Source organism: Molossus molossus, unplaced genomic scaffold, assembly GCF_014108415.1.
Source record: "Molossus molossus isolate mMolMol1 unplaced genomic scaffold, mMolMol1.p scaffold_m16_p_6, whole genome shotgun sequence".
NCBI lineage: Eukaryota > Metazoa > Chordata > Mammalia > Chiroptera > Molossidae > Molossus > Molossus molossus.
This window is the reverse complement of record NW_023425399.1, coordinates 62,126,538-62,137,302: the sequence shown is the minus strand read 5'-3', so window position 1 is coordinate 62,137,302 and position 10,765 is coordinate 62,126,538. Positions and strand designations below refer to the sequence as shown.

Here is a 10,765-nt window from a genome sequence, read left to right as displayed (position 1 = left end):
GTGCCCCTGCACCCTGCAGGTTCAGTGGGTAACTAGATCGCACAGTTCCTTTGGGGACCCGGCTCTATGCCTATTCTATGGGCTGCTGGGTCTCACAGGCCTCTCTGGTGCCCCTGCACTCTGAAGTTTCTGCTGGCGAGCAGCTGGATCACACCAGTGTCTCTAGGGCTCTAGCTTCCCACTGCTCTTGTGAGATGCTGGACCACACAGGCCTCTGTGGAGCCCCAGGTCCCACCTCTGGCAGCTGGGGAGTGCTGCTGCCCAGTGGGACTCAGCTCCTGCTCAGATTTTGCTATAGTTTTTGGGGATGGGTCTCAGCTGCTGGTCTGTGCTTCTGTTGCCTGGGGATGGATGTCTGCTCCCCAGCCTCTGTTGCTGGGGGTATATGTGGACTCTGTTCAAGCTGCTACTGCAGGGGATGGTGCTGGGCTCAAGGCTGTCTGTGGCTTCTGCGACCAGCACCTTGGGAGCTCCACTACTGTGCACTGGTCTGTGTTGACACAGAGTGTCCACTGGTCCGATGGTGCCAGGTGTGCTGGTGGGCTCAGGTTGCTGGACGCCAGCTGCTCCCACTGCTTCCTTCCAGGGAAGACCTGGGATCATCCAAAATGGTGGGACCTCCCCAGTTGCAGAAAGAAGTGCCCTGAAGGGCCGCTTACCAAGGTAGCTGACTGCTCCCGTCCATAGCACAGGAACCCTCTGCTCTGAGTCTCTGCACTGCTCGGGTTTGGTCATCCACCTTCATGTCCACTCACACTCTCTCACACACTCGCTTACTCTTTTACACACTCATTCACCCTCCCTCCAGTCCTGCTCGCTGCCATCTTCTTGGAACTTTCCGTTTCTGGTGTCTTAATCTCCTCTTAAAAAAAAATTTTTTTTTCTTTATTGATTTTAGAGAGAGGGGAAGTGAGAGGGAGAGAGAGATGGAAACATCAATGAGAGAGAACATCACTTGGCTTCCTCCTGCATGTCCCCCACTGAAAAACAAGCCTACAACATGGGCATGTGTCCTGACTGGGAATCCAACTGGTGACCTCTTGGTGCATGGGTCTACACTCAACCTCTGAACCACACCGGCTGGACTATCCTCTTTTTATTAGGACACCAGTCATAAGCGATTAGGGCCTACCCATTTGACTTCACTTTACTTTAATTACTTCTCTAAAGACCCTACTTTTTAAAAAAATTTTTTTTATCCTCACCCAAGGACATTTTTCCATTTTTTGTTCAGATAGAGTGAGAGAAAGTGAGAGAGAGAGAGAGAGAGAGAGAGAGAGAGAGAAACATTGACATGAAAGGGACACATAGAGTGGTTGCCACGCGCATGACCCAACCAGGGTGGGGACAAAAGTTCCCTTAGTGGGAACTGAACCCAGGTCTCTCTGGACCGCAGGCTGACGCTCTAACCACTGAGCCAAACCGGCCAGGGCTTTAAAAAAAATTTTATTAATTTATTTTTGTTACAGATGTTTCTTCTTTTTTCCCCCACTGACACCCTCCTCTCCATTCCCCCCACCCCAAACCCGGCTTTGTTGTCCGTGTCCATCGGTTATGTGTACATGCATATAAGTTCTGCAGTTTATTTCTCCCTTAAAGACCCTACTTCTAAATAGAGTCACTTTCTGAGATTCTGAGAGTTAGGGTTTCAATATATGAATTTGGAGGTGGAAGGACACAGTTCAGTCCATAACAATGGTCAACAGTAAAGTTTTGTAGACTGGTGTGATGTAGCCATAGAAACTACTGATCTGATTCAGAACCCCATTTTACAGTTGATCAAGCTGAGAACTTAGGTAAATTGTTCAGCCCAAGGACATATTAATTTGTGTTTGAACTAAGAATTTAGGACTTAAAAATCTGGTCTTCTTTTAGAAATGTTTAAAGCATCAAATAATTAATAGTTACTTTAATCAACTTTTTTTGTAATATATTTTTCTTAAATATAAGGTACTTCTAAGTCCTTTAATTTTTTATTATAATCTAATTTGATGAAAATTTATTCTTACCTAATTTTTTTTTTCTACTTTTCATGTCCTCATGATCTATTAACTTGTGGATCGTCTAGATCGTGATGGTTTTCACAAGTTTACACAGGTACAGTTAAAATAATATTGGCCAAACAAAACTTGTTGGCTCTGCTGCAAATGAGCCGTGTGGTTTGGGCAAGTATATTCTACTTTGCAGGCAAGTATATTCTACTAAGCATCTCTTATCCTTTGAGACAGCATGGAGGGACCTGTATTATGCTAAATAAAATAAGCCAGTCTGAGAAAGATAAGTATCACACGATCTCATTTATGTGTGGAATCAAATGAACAAAATAAACTGATGAATAAAATGGAAACAGAGACATAGAAGCAGGGAACTGACTCATAAACCTCAGAAAGAAGGGGCGTGGGGATGGGAAGAGATTAATCAAATAACTTGTATGCATATATGCATAACCCATGGACACAGACAATAGTGAGGTGAAAGTCTGGGGGACAGGAGCAGGGTAGAGGGTGTCAATGGGGGAAAAGGAGGGACATCTGTAATACTTTCAATAATAAAGATAAATTTTAAAAAAGAAGAAGAAGCCCAAGCCACTTCTGAAGAGCATGTCTTTCATAGAAAAATATTCATTTAGAATATTTCAGAGTCTATTCATCTGTGTTGGCTGTTCCCTTGATCATTTCATGTTTAAGATGGTAATATCAGTCACTTAATTTACTCTCCCAACTTCCTATCAAATTACTTATAAAATTACACAAAGTAAAATCTCAATAACACTCGAAATTAGGGCTATTTGCCAACATTAGAGAAGTTCACCTATTCCATTTGTTAAATGTCTGGATAGATGTGTCCTCAATCAAGATGGGAAAAAATAAGGCCAACGAAACACTTAGAACTACACAGGAAGAGCTCATTATATTTAAGAGGCAAGGTAACATCATATGAGGATAATCATTTTACTGAGAAATACTAGGAAGTTTTAGAAGACATCTGATCATTTTCCCAAGAAATCTCAACAAAGCATGAACTTCATGAAGAAAGAGATAAAGGCCAAAATGCAAGCTGACATGAAAAGCATGCTAGCAGTGGTAACTAAATAGATAATGGCAAAACTTTAAAAGAAACTCAAAAGGCTCATGTTCAAGGTGAAGCCTTTCCTTTCAGTCCAAAGTCTATGGCAATGTGTGAAATTTGATAAGAATAAAATAAATCCATAGTAGGACTGTAAAACAAATACAGTGTCACTGGCAGAATTTTTGGAGGATGTTTTGAGGTCAAAGAAGTTGGATCAATGGGGAAACCAAACTCTGCCTTAACCTCAGCCTTTTAACTCAGGAGACAGAGGAACATGTGAAGACACCTGTGAAGTTGCCACTGAGAGAAGGATGTCATCAGTGGGAGAACTGCAGCTCGGGGGAGCAACTCTGAATTAATAAAAGCTTCCTACAATGGTCCTGACTCATGAGAAACCCAAAAGATTGCCTAAGTAAACTTCTGGCTGCCACAGCAGAGACCAAGGAGAACAGAATGACCATAATAATGGCAGAAACAAAACAGTGCAAGCCACTCTGCAAAGAAGTGATGTCATGGAATGCCTTTCACTCAGACTTTTCTGGGCTCACCTGCTGCGCCTGGAGACCAAATCCAAGCCTCCTGGATGCTCCCAGCCTCAAGGCAGGTACCTGGGCAAGGAGAGTGAAGCATTTGCCACTGTAGTAAAATTTAAGGGGAGTGTAAAAAAGTGAACCACAGCAATCAAAATAAATCATATTTTAATGCCATATTTTAAAAAGACAAAATTAATGCAAAAATTGGATGATGAAGTAACAAAAATCTAAATAAATTTTGTAACAATTTTTAAAAAATTAAAACTTTTATTTAATAACTTTAATATTTAATATTAACTCAATAATACATTTAAATTAATTTAAATAAAGACAGGATTTGAATGTCAGGTCCAGAAAGTTCACCCATTGTAAATTGCCTATAAGTTTCAATGTCCACTCTTTTGACCACAATGTGGATTTCAGCTCTGATGTGGTAGGTTGCTGGTTATTCCTGGAAGATATAAACTGTGACAGAAGGGACTAGGAGCCAGAAACAGAAAATGAAGGAAAGGGTCAGTCCTGCAGGAGTCAAGATTTCTGCCTGGAAGAGATACAGGAATTTGCAGCATTGCTGTTGCAGGAAGAAGAGAACTGAGTTGCACATAAAGAGGGACCTGGGACCCAGTGAATAAACTTGAAAAGGAGGAACTCAGAAATCAGAATGAATATTTAGACAGTGTGCCTGAATAGGTGGGAATTGAGACTCTTTACACCCACGTATCTACAAGAAGGCAAATGACTTGAAACCTTGAAGAAGAAAATCAGACACCCAGGAACATTCTTTTCTCTTTTTTTGATGGTAAGCAGTTTTATTTAACATGAATTGCTTTTTGCCAATTAAATATTTGCAACAGAGATGATCATCTGATCTTTTAAGTACCCTAGCTGTTACATATGCTAACAGTCCCCATGTAATGGAAGACTGCAAGAAACCATTCTAAGTTCCAGGTGTCCACACTCTATGTTCCGAGCAGTTTTTCAGGGTAACAGAGCTGTGGCCAAAGGTAGGCTCCCCTACTCCACTGCACCCTGTTGCATTCCATTTCACTTGGTACTAAAACCCTTACCTAGGATATAAAAGTCTGCTTCCTAAGTTTAATTTCATGTAATTTTGGTCAGTAAGAACAGCAAAATTCACTTATAAAATGGAAAGCTGTTTACAGCATTAAAAATTTTTTTTTGTGTTTTTTCTCCACCAATCTTAAATTTAAGAACTATTTATTTTCTCCCTCTCTATGGAAGGGTAACTACCACTCTGCCTCAAGAATGAAATAATCTAACTCCTGTTCTCTCAAATTCTCACTCAACTGAGGAATAAATTCACTGACAAGTCTGCATTTCAGATTTCAGCAGCACATGTAGAGTCAGTGTCATCATTTTAGTTCTCTGAATGTCACCCTCATGGACGGAGCACTTTGAAGTCCAGCGGACACTCCTGCATGTAGAGCTTCAGAGCTCAAGAGAACCTACAGGAATAACTTCATCATTTTTATCATTAAAATAATCTACAAATATCAGAATACTAATTAATTTTGTTGTCATAACTAATAAATGAGTCTTAAAAAATTGATAGATATACATCACCCCTCTCAATTCATCTCCCTCACTGGCCTGCTCTAGAACACAGATCAGTGCAATCTTTCACAAATTCAAAATCTGTAATTTAGAGGTTTCCATTTTTATTTTTAACTATACAAAGAGACTACACTATTAATATAAATCTTAACTATACAAAGAGACTACACTATTAATATAAATCTTTTTTATCAATGATGTACTACTCCTATGTCAAAGGAAAGGCTTCCGGACATTCACAAGGCAATCCAAAGCTGAGCAGACCTGACTAAGATCATCACATTAACCGAGTACCTTCCCAGAGCAGGTCCTACTTAAAGTGATGCCCAATGGGCTCCTTACAACAACACTCAGAGGTAGATCCAAGCCCACTGCTTTTGCTCTACTTCAGCGGTCACTTCCAGTGGGGAGAAGAAGGTCTCATGGCAGAGTGGACAGGTGGATTTGTTGCTGAATGTAAACCATTTGTACAAGCAGGCTGAATGGAACTTCTTCTTGCATGTTCAACAGGCCTTTTTGGGAAGAGAATAGTTGAAGCCATGAATGACTGAAATGCAGATCATGCAGTCTTCAACACCCTCAAAGTGCTTGTCCACATTGTTCTTCCACAACGCTAGGCCTTCCATAATGCTTCCGTTCTGGTAGGTAAGGTAGGTGCTCAGCTGCAGCATCTAGTTCTGCCACTACTGCATGGCCACCCCAACTCGCCTCCCACTCTCCACTATGATGCAGCCCAGCGGGTAATTGGGAGGCAGCTGGATCACCAGCTCGATGACTGTGTCCTCGATGGTGTAAGTAGCCATCACTTCTCGAGGAGCGGCTCAAGCTTTAACCGTCGTGCCATTAAATAGTTGTGTACTTGTTTGCACAGAAGATACTTCTTGAAAAGAAAGAACACTGCTGATGTACTTGCTTGTGAATCCATCTACAATATTGAACACACGCTTCTCACTGCTGTTCCACCACAGCCAGACCATCTCAGGCAGGTCCTTCAAACGTCATGTGATATACTGAACAAGCCAAGTGCGGGATTTGCTACGGAAGAGTGGTCATTTCTCTGATACTCAACTGAAGCTCTTCTGTGAAGTTCTTAGGCTCCTTGTTGGAGAGCTCAGCAGCCGTGCCTGCACAGGTCAGATTTTCCGGCATGAGCCTGAACAGGTGATAGAGCAGCTTATTTAAACTCTTTGTTTTCCAGAGGTACATTGAATACAGAGCCTGAAGCTGAGATGAAGAGGCTTTGAAGAAAGTAAGAATCAACTTCCAAGTGAGGAGGTAGCCCAGAACACAGCAGAAGTCTTCACTCAGGGGCTTGATCGTCACTATCTGCCCTACGGGGATGCACCCCAGGATGCTCTCAAGCAGGTCCTCTTGAGAGCGAAGGAGAGACATTAGTGCCGCTGGTGGGGACAGGGCTGGCTCTTCCTCTTCATCTCCATCTGACTTCAGATTATCCTGATCATACTGTGGTAACTCTGGCATCAACTTGTAGAGCATGTGATAAACAGCGATCTGCATGGGCCGGGCTCTGAAGAGCAGCAAAGGGGCCAGTGTGTCCAGCAAGGTCTGAAGATGTTCCGGCAAGTTGGTCTTCTAGCCAGCAACCAATTTTGAAGGGAGTTTGTGACCCAACAGCTGATCCTTTGGGATATATGTTAATGTTTCACACATGGGCTTCAGCATTGCATTCTGAAAGGACATTTCAGATGTATCTCTGCTTTATCCTGTAACAGTCACCAAAAGAGGTAAAAGCAAACTGTGGATGCCTAGGGAAAAAAAATTCTTTCCATTCACTGATCAGATTTGCAGGAAGGTTGCCAACAGTGTCCAGAGTTGTGGAATCGCAAAAAGCACTGAGCTCACAGGCCAAATCACAGCTGACACAGGCGAACATCTGCACCAGGGGGACAGAACACAGTGCATGGTTCTCACACTTCTCCAGCAAGGCCAGCATGGAGCACATGATGAAGTCCCACTCACTCTCGGCCAGCGGAGAGGAGCAGCAGCTCAGGAACAGGGAGAGGAACCGCATGATTTCTATGTTGACTCCCAGGATCTCTGCACTCACTTCTGATAGGTTACAACTGAAAAGAAAACTGTCTTCATGGTCTCTCTTCCAGCACATCAGAATCTCCAGTACCCCGTGCAATAGCTCTCCATCATCTATGCTCCTAGTTTGCAGACAAGAATTGAAAATGACAAGATGTCCAAAACTCCTGTTCGTACTGCAAAGATCTTCCCTGGTCCAGCACAAAAGGGCAGGTATACATTGAGCAATGAATTCTTTCTTGTCTTCTTTGGACAGAAATGGACAGAGACTTTGAATGGTGTGCATATTACCTTCTGTTAGTGGGAAAAATCCTCCTTTTCTCCTATAATGCTGTTTTATTTTATCAGACGAAATGCTCTGGGAAAGGATCAATTTAGCAATAATAAGAGACCACAGAGTGCCATGTTCCATGGATCTGTTAAGTAGCAGAAAGTAGCAGAAGTATCACTAGGTCCACGTAAATTATCAGACGTTATACCCATCTTTTCCAGCATCGCACAAAATCCCGTCAGGAAGGCATGTGGGCTGTCCAGCTCCTCACACCACTGCAGTGAGTACAGCAGTTCTGCAATTATTTTCTCAAGCTCATTATTTTCTAGGACTATTTCCTTTTTCAGTGCTACTAATATCATTTTGCTCAACAATGCTGAGGTGCACAAATGGCTAGAAAGTTTCTTTGTATCTTGTGCTTTAAAATCTGTTTTGAAATATTCATAATTCAAATTCAGTCTTCCTTCTAAAAGAGGTCTATGCAACCACTGCATAGGAAGAGAGTGCCTCATCTTTTCCCATTCACTATTGTCCGTCATTACACTTCCAATATAAACTCCCAGGAGGGAAGCATCTTCACTCTCTAAAAGCTTACTTAGCAAATCGTCAACAGCAGCCAGGAGTCCTTGAAGACTTTTGCTGTCCAGAGAGGACGACTGAACCTGGTCCTTCAGCCACAGCGCCGACAAATGCAGAAAAGTGCTCTGCCGACCTGCGCTGCCAGCCTGACGGACAGAGGATCCATGCCAAACAGCCATGTTTTCTTCAGCTTACAGATGAGCACATCTGGCAGATGTGTTTCTTCGTTGCTCTGAGCACAAAGCTGAAAGAGAGTCGACAGTAAGTCTTCAGAGGACGGCATCAGCAGGCATCCTGTCGCTGAGCTGAAACAGTCATAGGCTACATTGCAGATAAGAGACACTGAAGAATCATTATTTTCAGCTTCTGAGAATTTCTTTACTTTGGATAAAGTTTCATTAAGTTTAACAAGAACCCTTTCAACATATACGTCTCCAATCAAATAATCATGTTCAACATGTTGGGATAATACCAAGCTTAAAAGAGTCCATCTTTCTGAGAAGTAAGGTTTGGAAGTTACTGTGGATTCCAAGTCCTTAGTGCAAAGATGATCTGCCAACGTTACCAACTTCTCTCCAAGGACATCTCCTTTCAGCCAAGAAACTACTAAAGCATGTTTACCTGAACTAGAACATGCCTAAAATTATACAAGTAGAGCAAAGATTAGAAACAAGATCAAAAAGTGGACCTGCCCAATGGACCACTCGCCACATCAGGTGCCTCCCGCAGGCCTCACAGCACCATGCCACTGTGCCTCCTCAGTGCTGAGCCTGGCTCCCCACACTCTGTGCTCTCCTCATCCATCTCCCCAACCACAAGTATCCCTCTTCTCCACTCATAACCCCACCTGCTTTATGAACTCCCCCATCCTGTCCATGGCAGATTCATCACTAGCTTTCTCTGATTTTCTAAAGCACTTACTGGGTTGTGTTATTTTTTATAGTTTACTCTGTGTGTCTTGTTTCCAATGAGACTGTCAGTCCCTTGAGGGCAGAGACTGTCTTTAACGTCACGACACCTGCCATCAACACTACAGACATGTTCAGTAAGGAATGCTGAACTTTGAAGACAGACTTTCTAAAAATGTTCTATAGATATTTAATTTTTGTTCATTAATTTTACAAATTTAAAGAGCAATTAATATATAATGGTAAATTACTTCAATATGAATAATAGGAATTATTATTTTCACAAATTCTTTGAAACAGTTACTAGGGACAGACAGCTCACAGCAACTGGTTTATTTTCATGATGTGGAGAAGCAAGAAAAAAATGTGAATCAACCCCCAGAGCATGCTGATCCATGTTCCCAGAGCTTCTTTTGCTTTAAGAGCTGCGAAGAAAGGAATTTGCAACTTGGTTCATTACACCCACATATCTACAAGAAGGCAAATGACTTCAATTGAAACCCTGAAGAAAAAAATCAGACACCCAGGAACATTCTTGAAGTACGTAGGGTGTGTCCCCTGACTCCCCTACCAGGCAGAAGTCTCAACTGGGGCTAGGGCCCATTTTCTGACCTTGAGGAACTTCAGCTAGAAGCAGCACAGGCCGCAGCAAGGAGTGTTGGGGGTTCTGTGACTGAAGTATGGGCAGGGCACACATATAGGATAGTAGAGGCAGGCATGGTGTGTTCTACCAGGAGGTGATGGTTTGGGCAAGTTTGTAAATGAGGTGACTACAAAGGGTTAGTAAATAAACTTAAACTGCCAGTACTTATCATCACTTGAGACTAAACATGCTGTATATATTGCCTAATTTTACTGTATACAAAAAGTATTTATTAACATTTCTATAGTTTTACTCCAAAATCTGGTCCTCCTACCTCTTTTTCTCCCATGAGCCTCCAGTTCTTCATCTCAGGGATCTTCAGAGAGCAAATCTTGGGTTCAGGGAGAATACTCTTCATTTTACAATACCGAGAGGCTGAATCTGAAGCCAGTATGAATTAGCTCTTCAATGAGTACTTTTGGGAGCCCATACGTACAGGCCACTCGGGAGATTTTAGAATGAGTTTATGGGGATTAGTAGGGTCTGTCACAGATATCTAACAAGGGTTTGGTTAATCTATGTGTGAATAATGCAGTTCGTTATGTGTATACTACTCATGTTACTAAGTCTACCTCAGGAGGGCCTGTGTGGGGCAATTAAAACTAATAAGAAAAAATAAAAATATTTGTAATTGAGGTGGTGAGATGCAGGGTGATCACCTCTGCTCCTGTCCATGGCCTTCGTGGCACTTGTTCTACTTATGGGGCATTCTGTGTGGTACTCCAGCAAACAAAGCACAGTCTTAACCTCTCTGTGCCCCCATCTCTCACCTAGTAAAAGGAATAACTCTGCCGAGTTGTTGTGAGGGTTAAATAAACTTATATCTAGCCCATAAAAAGTTTAAGTTGTTAGTTTATTTACTGTCTGTCTTCCCACTGAATAGTGCACCTTAGTGTGGAATGCCTGGCCTGACTCTCCACTGCAGGCCAGCTACCTAACATAGAAAGTATGTGATAAATAATTGTTAAAAATATTTTAAAAATCAATTATTTAATTGCCAAAGTCTCTTTTATCGGAGATACTTTGACTCAGTCTACTCCTATTTTGGAAGCTTATATATATTTTTATAACTTCAAAAATATGATCAGAGGAAAATGAGTTCAATATATAGATAAATAGGAATAATTAAGTAGTGAAG

At 42.0% G+C, this 10,765-nt stretch overlaps 1 pseudogene; it reads right to left on the bottom strand.

Moving 5' to 3' along the window:
• Nucleotides 1-5,527: 5,527 nt before the first annotated feature.
• LOC118619225 lies at nt 5,528-9,381 on the bottom strand (annotated as a pseudogene).
• Between the last annotated feature and the right edge of the window lie 1,384 nt (nt 9,382-10,765).